Source organism: Acanthisitta chloris, unplaced genomic scaffold, assembly GCF_000695815.1.
Source record: "Acanthisitta chloris isolate BGI_N310 unplaced genomic scaffold, ASM69581v1 scaffold13516, whole genome shotgun sequence".
In the NCBI taxonomy this organism is placed as follows: Eukaryota; Metazoa; Chordata; class Aves; order Passeriformes; family Acanthisittidae; genus Acanthisitta; species Acanthisitta chloris.
This window is the reverse complement of record NW_008677721.1, coordinates 24,618-31,593: the sequence shown is the minus strand read 5'-3', so window position 1 is coordinate 31,593 and position 6,976 is coordinate 24,618. Positions and strand designations below refer to the sequence as shown.

Genomic DNA, 6,976 nt, shown 5'->3' with positions numbered 1-6,976 from the left:
GGTCTCCACACAACCTTCTGTTCTCCAGACTGAACAGCTCCAACTCTCAGCCTGTCTTCATAGGGGAGATGCTCCAGTCCTCTTAGCAACTTTGTGGCCTCATCTGGCAGAAGATCTTGATCTCTCCTTGTTGCCGGGTGAAAGCTCAGCTGAGCTCAGAGTCTGGCTCAGTGCTGGGAGTCAGACAGCACCAGCTTTGCCCGAGGCACTCAGAGCAGCAGGGTCTGAAGTTACCACTCACCAGCATCGTGCTGTGCCAGGGCAGTGCTGAGAGGTGCTAAACTGGTAAAACACACCCCAAATTTGGCAGAGGCCGAGGAAGGGAGATGCCAGGGCAGGCAGGTCAGCACCCAGGGGCATGGAAAGCCCTGGGGTGTGGCACTGCCACCAGGAGCCCAGGCAGCACCAGCCCCTCCACACTTCCATCCACCACCACCTCTCACTGCCAGAGCTCTGGTTCAGAAATCTACTACAAACCTTTTGTGTTTGGAAACAACAGTTGTCAAATAAACCAAATATTTATCAAGGGAAACAGAAGGTATCCTATGATACTGCTCAGCAGTGCTCTGAGTACAGCCATTCAGCCAAGATTTCCAGCAGTGACTGGAGGTGTTTGCCTCAGGTTGTGTCAGCCCAAGCTGAGATGTCTCAAGCAAACCTGATTTTGAGAAACTATCTGGAAAAATCACAGCCCTTTGAAAGCATCTCTAACTGAGCACTTAAAGTCACTGCTCATCTTGGGAAAACTTAGTCTGCAAAGATGATTATTCTCCACAGCTTTAATTCCGAGTCCTTATATCTGCGATGCGTCAGTGCCTCTCTGCAAAGCTATTAATAGGTTTCGTTACAGCAGCACCATTTTTGTGTCATTCTGTTTAGCATTCATGTAAATTGGAGCCTGCATGGCAACTGCTCCACTGAGGAGAAAAAGCTACTGCATATAAAAATCTCCACAATTCTTAGCCAATGAAACTGGAGGTTTAGTAGACACACTATGAAGTCCAAAAGGGGGAAAGAGACCAGACTAACCCTTCTGTGCTCCTGCTCACTCCCTGGTGGAGATCACAGCAAACCAGCTGCAAACATTTCTCTTTTTCCTGTCTTCTTCTCTCCACCCCCCCAAGCTCTGGGTGCTATTTCATATGATAAAGGGGAAGCACCAAGAGGCACAGAACATACAGGACATTCTGGGAGTCAGCAGTAACAGGAAAGACATGGAAACTCAGCAGCATATTTGGAATTGTTTGACATAGCTGCAAATTTAAGACAGGTAACTATAACCTCCTCCTCTTCCTCCTCCTCCCCAGCCCTGCCTGGTTCTCTGCTGCCAGGGACCCTGTGCCACCACATCCCCTCCATTCACCTCCCACCTGGAGCACACTGCCATCCTTACTTTTCAGCTGAGTCCTCACAACACATGCCCTTGTTTGGACAGTGATTCAAGATTTCCCCTTCTGCAAACACCCAAGGCACTCCTGCAAGCATGCAAGGTGCCTGACTGTCAGGCTCTAAAACCCATGCCAAAAGTCCTGGTCATCACCTGGGAGGGGTGGATGACATTTCCCCTCTTTTCCTTCCCTGAAGGACAATCTGTGAAATATTTTAACAGATGAGGATTCTAAATTAAACACAAATTCAGTTATTTCTCCAAGCAAATTTTATTGTAGATATTGCAAAGGGCACAGTCTCCCCTACAAAAACACAAATTCACGGAGCTATACAACAGGGAGTTAAGCTGGAGAGTATTTTGCTCTTGCCCTACTTGTTTAGCAGCACAAATCAAGGGGAGGTTGCTTCCAGCAGCCAGACTGTAACAAAGACCAAAACCACTCAGCCTGCTTTGTAGATCATCATCATCTTTTTGCTACTGTTCATGCTGCAGTCTCTTTTGCACAGGTCCATTGAACCAGATATATCTGCTAAGGGCACATATGAGTGATCAAGACCAGCACTTTGCTGTGCAGTGCTGCACTGCTTCACACTGGCAGAACTTATGTCTGTCAACAGACAGGTTTCCATATACAGCAAAACTGCTCAAGTGAAACAAAAACACACAGGTCTTTCCAGAAGAAGAGTTGATAGAAAGATCATTTTTATCAAACTAGTAATGTTAGTCAATTTGTGAGATAGTATTTTTTGAACAAAGGCTTCAAAAGCAGCTTATCCAAATTACAATTGTAGTCAATAAGTCTGTGAGCCAGGCCCACCTAAAAACTAAGCAACACACGTGACAGGTTTCCCTGCACTTTCTTGTTATCTCCTAAAGCAAACCACATGTCATCAGGCTCTACAGGCTAGTAATTTCTAGGCTGATTCACTGATACAAATTTTATTTCACATACTTGTGTTCAGCAGCCAAAGAGTGTGTCATTTTATTAACTCCAGTATAATGGCAGCTGTACCAATTTATTGATCTTACACTTGCCAAAGCATTGTTCCACCTCCTGGCTGGAATCTGAAGGAACAGTTTGCCATAAACAAAACAAAAATGCCCTGTGTCACCAGACCAAAGGATTTGGAAAAGTGGTGGATTTTTATTTCTCCATAGGTACAGGACGAAGCATATAGGCTAGAACAAATCCCTCAAAAACCCAAAACCTTAACACACTAATGAAGCCTTTGATAGCAAAAGCTAAAACCAAAGTGGAGCCAATCCTCAGACTTTTTATTTTTAAATGAAGCTCTTCTCCCTTTGAGAGTATAATAAATGATAATACATAATAATAAACTCACACAATTTCTAGCAAGGTCATTGGGTTTGTTCCAAATAGCTCACTTCACTACCCATCAGATATGCATACTTGTTCACAGGGTTGTAAAAAGAAATGAAACAACCCAAATTATAAGACCACAAAAACATGATTCCTCTGATTTGACAAGTTTAATGTTTTTTTCCTTCCCCTATTCTTATTCAAGTAAACTGGGACTCTCAGCAGAAATTGTAATGACAGTGCAAGTGGCTCCTCCTGAGCTCAGTCTCTGTGTGACTTGGGTTGCACACAAAGGCTGTGCCAGTCACAGCACTCACATGTGAGGAGCTCTCCTGGGCTAAGGACACCACAACAGCATCAGCTATTGAGCCAACAGTGTGCACAGGTGGCCAAGAAGGTCAAAGGCATCTTGGCCTGGATCAAGATCAGTGTGGCACTGGAAGATATGGTTTAGGGTTTAGGGGTTACAGCAGTGACAGGTTAATGGTTGGCCTTGATGATGTTAAAGGTCTCTTCCAACCTTGATGATTCTATGAACACAAACTCTCTCACTGCCACATGGCCCACAACTTTTGCAGCCCAAAGCTACCTCAGCATACAGGGACCTGTTCAAAGGCTCAAGATAACCAAATGAAAAAGCAGTTTTGACTAGCTAAGGACTCCAGCTCAGTTTGCCAAGCAGAGGGGTATGGCCCCAGCACTGCTCCCTTCAGACAGCCCTTTTCAGTACAGCCTCATAGCCTGCCCTTATTCCACAGGCTAAACTGGGACCTCAGGCCACTCTCAAAAGGCACCGACGTCAGAGCCCTGCTGGAAGACAGCCTGGCCACCCCCTGCAGGAGGACTCTCCAGGTTTTTGGCATCCCTTGCTCTGGATCCCTTGCAATGCTTTGTCCTCCAGGCCCTGAATAACAGAAGGGCACGGGTGCTGCCTCTTGCTTCCTGGCACCCAAGGCCCTGCACACAGCAGAGCTCCAGGAGGTAGCCCTCTCCTGCAAAGGCTTTTCCAAGCACTTGGACATGATGATGGATGGCTGCATCAATACCTGCTTTGTTTTGCTTGGAGGAGGATTTCAGGCCATGCTCTGTCTCTCTTGCTTCCCCCCAACCCAAGCATCAGTATCACAGTCTCCTAACGATGCAAGTAAATGCAAATAAATCAGGTCACTCACTGTAGTGTTTCATCCCCTGGGAAACTGCAGTGGGCTCTGCTCAACTGCCATTTCTGTCTTGAAGGTACTCAATGTACTTTACAACTTAGCCCAAATTTTTCCTGTTTGACTTTCTAATATCAATTTACCCTGCAACAGAAACCCTGAAGTCACCCTGTAACTCAAGCTGCTCCAGTTTGGTATTTAGGAGTTTAGACGTTTGTGTGTCGGGTCTTGGCTTTGAACTTTGCCTTTCCAAATGACAGCAGAGACAGATAAAACCTGAGATTCTTACCATGTCCAAGCAAGGTGTTTTCAATGGTGGCTAATCCTTTAGTGAACTAACAGCATTAACTTTGTAATAAAAGGTAATCCACTGAGTTGCTGTTGAGACTTGATCAAATTGCCACAGAAAAGGGGTTTCTTGTGTTATATTATCTTAAGAACAGGACCAAATGACATGACCTCAGCTCTCAAAAGTGTGTAGAGCTAATGGGCTCCAGCAGAGTGTCTGTCTCTGAAGCAGCTTAGGAAAGCTCTTAAATTACATTTAGCTAACACAGCCAAGAACAGGACCCTTTTTTCCCTAGCAAACAAAGCTGCCTCTTCTCATGATGGCAAAAGTCAAAACACAAAAGTACACATTGTAAATGAACCTAATTATCAAAGAGTACATCAGCTGAACAATTTGCAGAGAATTTCCTACCCATCCCATCTAAAGAGGATGAGCACAGTAGGTTAAATTCTACTCTTCTTGCTTCTTGCAGACTTCTCAAAGCTCTCTGCAACACACATCATCTTTCTGAACAGTTGAGTAACATCAGCAAATTATCACATCCTTCCCTCTCATCTAACAGGATGTTGCCGTTTGCTAGCAGACAGAAAAGCTCATTTCCCAACTCCTCCTCTTCATGCTGCCCCCATTACTCACCAGGTGTCTCACTCAGCAAGTTTAACTAAGTACCACATTGCTACAGCAGCATAATAAAAGTGCACCCTGCTAATTTGGGGAGGTTGGTAGTCACAAAGAGCACCACTGGTAAGTTTGTGCTTAGTGCTGATCTCTGATAAGAAGAGCTGGGATCAACGCAAGGCTAGAAAGAGCTTAAACCTCTGATGGGTTTGACCACAACACTCACATGAACATAGTTCCTGAGTCTACAATAACTGGATATTACCTGGGAGAAACTCCAGTGGAGGCAGTGAAATTACATCAGAGTAATTAAGAGAAGGGACTATCCCAAGGGAAGAAAAGGAAAGGTGAACATGCTGACACACCAGATCTCTTGAAGACAAGTGTCTCACTGTGAGGGGTGTAGTGGAGAAGCTCTGCAGACCCCAGGGAGGCACATTCCCTGTGCACTGCTGCTCTGTGCAGACAGGCAATCTCCCTTGCATGCCCTTAACTTCCCCTCCACGGTGTCTGTCAAACCACCTTCCAGACAGAATTTTTAGAGCAAAGAGGCCCTGACAGCCAAAAGTAGGAGGACTGTGATTTCCCCCGAGTCCTCTTTTAGGTGTTGCAAGTAGAATCTGTTACTAACAGATCTTGAAAGGGAATGGCAAAAGGCCAGGCTAGCTAGAAATGTTTGGGAAACGAACATCACTATTGCATAACATTGTGAAAACTGAGATTGCTATTTACAGAGTGCTTACACTGGAAGATCAGAAGCTCTTCCACAGGAGATTGTCTGTGTTTCAGTACTCCCACATTCACAGTGCAGATTTTATTGGAACAGGATTCACCAAAGATGAAAAAACACTGATACCACACAGGCCATAAAGAAGTGGAAGCTCCCATAAGAAAGAGCAGGAACAGCTCCTCCTCCCCATCACAGCACCATCCCAAATCAACTCCTCAGTAGAGTTACAGGAACATCTAACTGCTGGTCTTGTAGTAGTCATAACATCCTTCCTTTTTTGCAGCACAACAGACCAGAGTAACAGCTACGAGAGCTCATCAGGACACCTCCAGAGCTGAACAACTACAAGGAACACCCAGATGGGAAACCACCCTCCGGGGCACAAGAGGAACAAGAAAACTAGATAGGAACATCAGAGGCCTCACATTTACTCAATGAACCGAGAACTGAAGTCCAAACTTGGACTCTGCCTTGTAGCAGAGCCTTCTTCCAACAACAGGCTTTTATATCAACATTTTAATATATCCCAACTTTTTGTGGAAGTGTTGGCCAGACAGAAAAGTAAAGGTGCCTAAGGTCAGTGGGAGAAGTTGCACTCCAGAGTCACCAATAGCCAGTTTCCAGTTCATCAGCTGCAGCTGACCTCAACCTGACCTCTCCAATTTCCAGTTCATCAGCTGCAGCTGACCTCAAACTGACCTCTCCAATCCAGAGAATGGGACCGTTCTCTGCTTCTCCCACATATCCCTCACACAAATCCAAGTTGTTCTCTCTGATTTCCTGGGGAGGCTTCTAATGTACAAACTCATTTTAAAAAAAAGCAAAAAGTCTTAGCAAGGATTAATACTGGAGACAAAAGTAGGACTGAAGATAAATCTTTCTCGTGGCTTTCCAGCTCTTTGTAATAACTGTGATGGGGACAAAGTTAATAACTAATATGAGCATCTCTCAGACTTTACTGCAGCACATCTGTGTGACAAACATTATTATCCTCTGCAGAGAGACAGGGAACAGGCTGAGACAGGTGAGGTACAGCCTCAACAAGCACTAGCCCACTTAGGGCACTGCAATAAAAGTGCAGAGAATCTGGAGGAGAAAAACACGACCTATGAGAAGAGACTGAAACAGTATTCAGCCCAGCTGAGAGAAAAGCATGAGGTCTTGGGAGAGATAATAGTTATCAAATATGTAAAAGGCTGCTGCAAAGGAAAAAGAAACAATCCAGTCTCCAGGTCCTTTGAGGGAACGACAAGTAGTGAGGATTTGATCTTTTCCTGTTTCGAAACTTGGGCTAAATATTAGAAAAAAGTTGTAAAGGTAAGGTCAGCTCAGCAATAGGCAGATTGCCTGGGGAGGCTGCAGCAGCCACAGAACAGATCAGCATCCTAGAAGGGCATGGGCAGGCACTAATGCAAACTGATGCTACCTTAAGGCAGCAGCCTGACCTTTTGGCGTGCTTTCCAGTTCAAGA

General features: G+C 45.1%; 1 protein-coding gene across 1 annotated transcript in view; it reads right to left on the bottom strand.

Moving 5' to 3' along the window:
* Positions 1–6,976, bottom strand: part of ABAT (4-aminobutyrate aminotransferase) — a 28,048-nt gene that overhangs the window by 18,310 nt on the left and 2,762 nt on the right. The gene's annotated exons all lie outside the window — the stretch shown is intronic.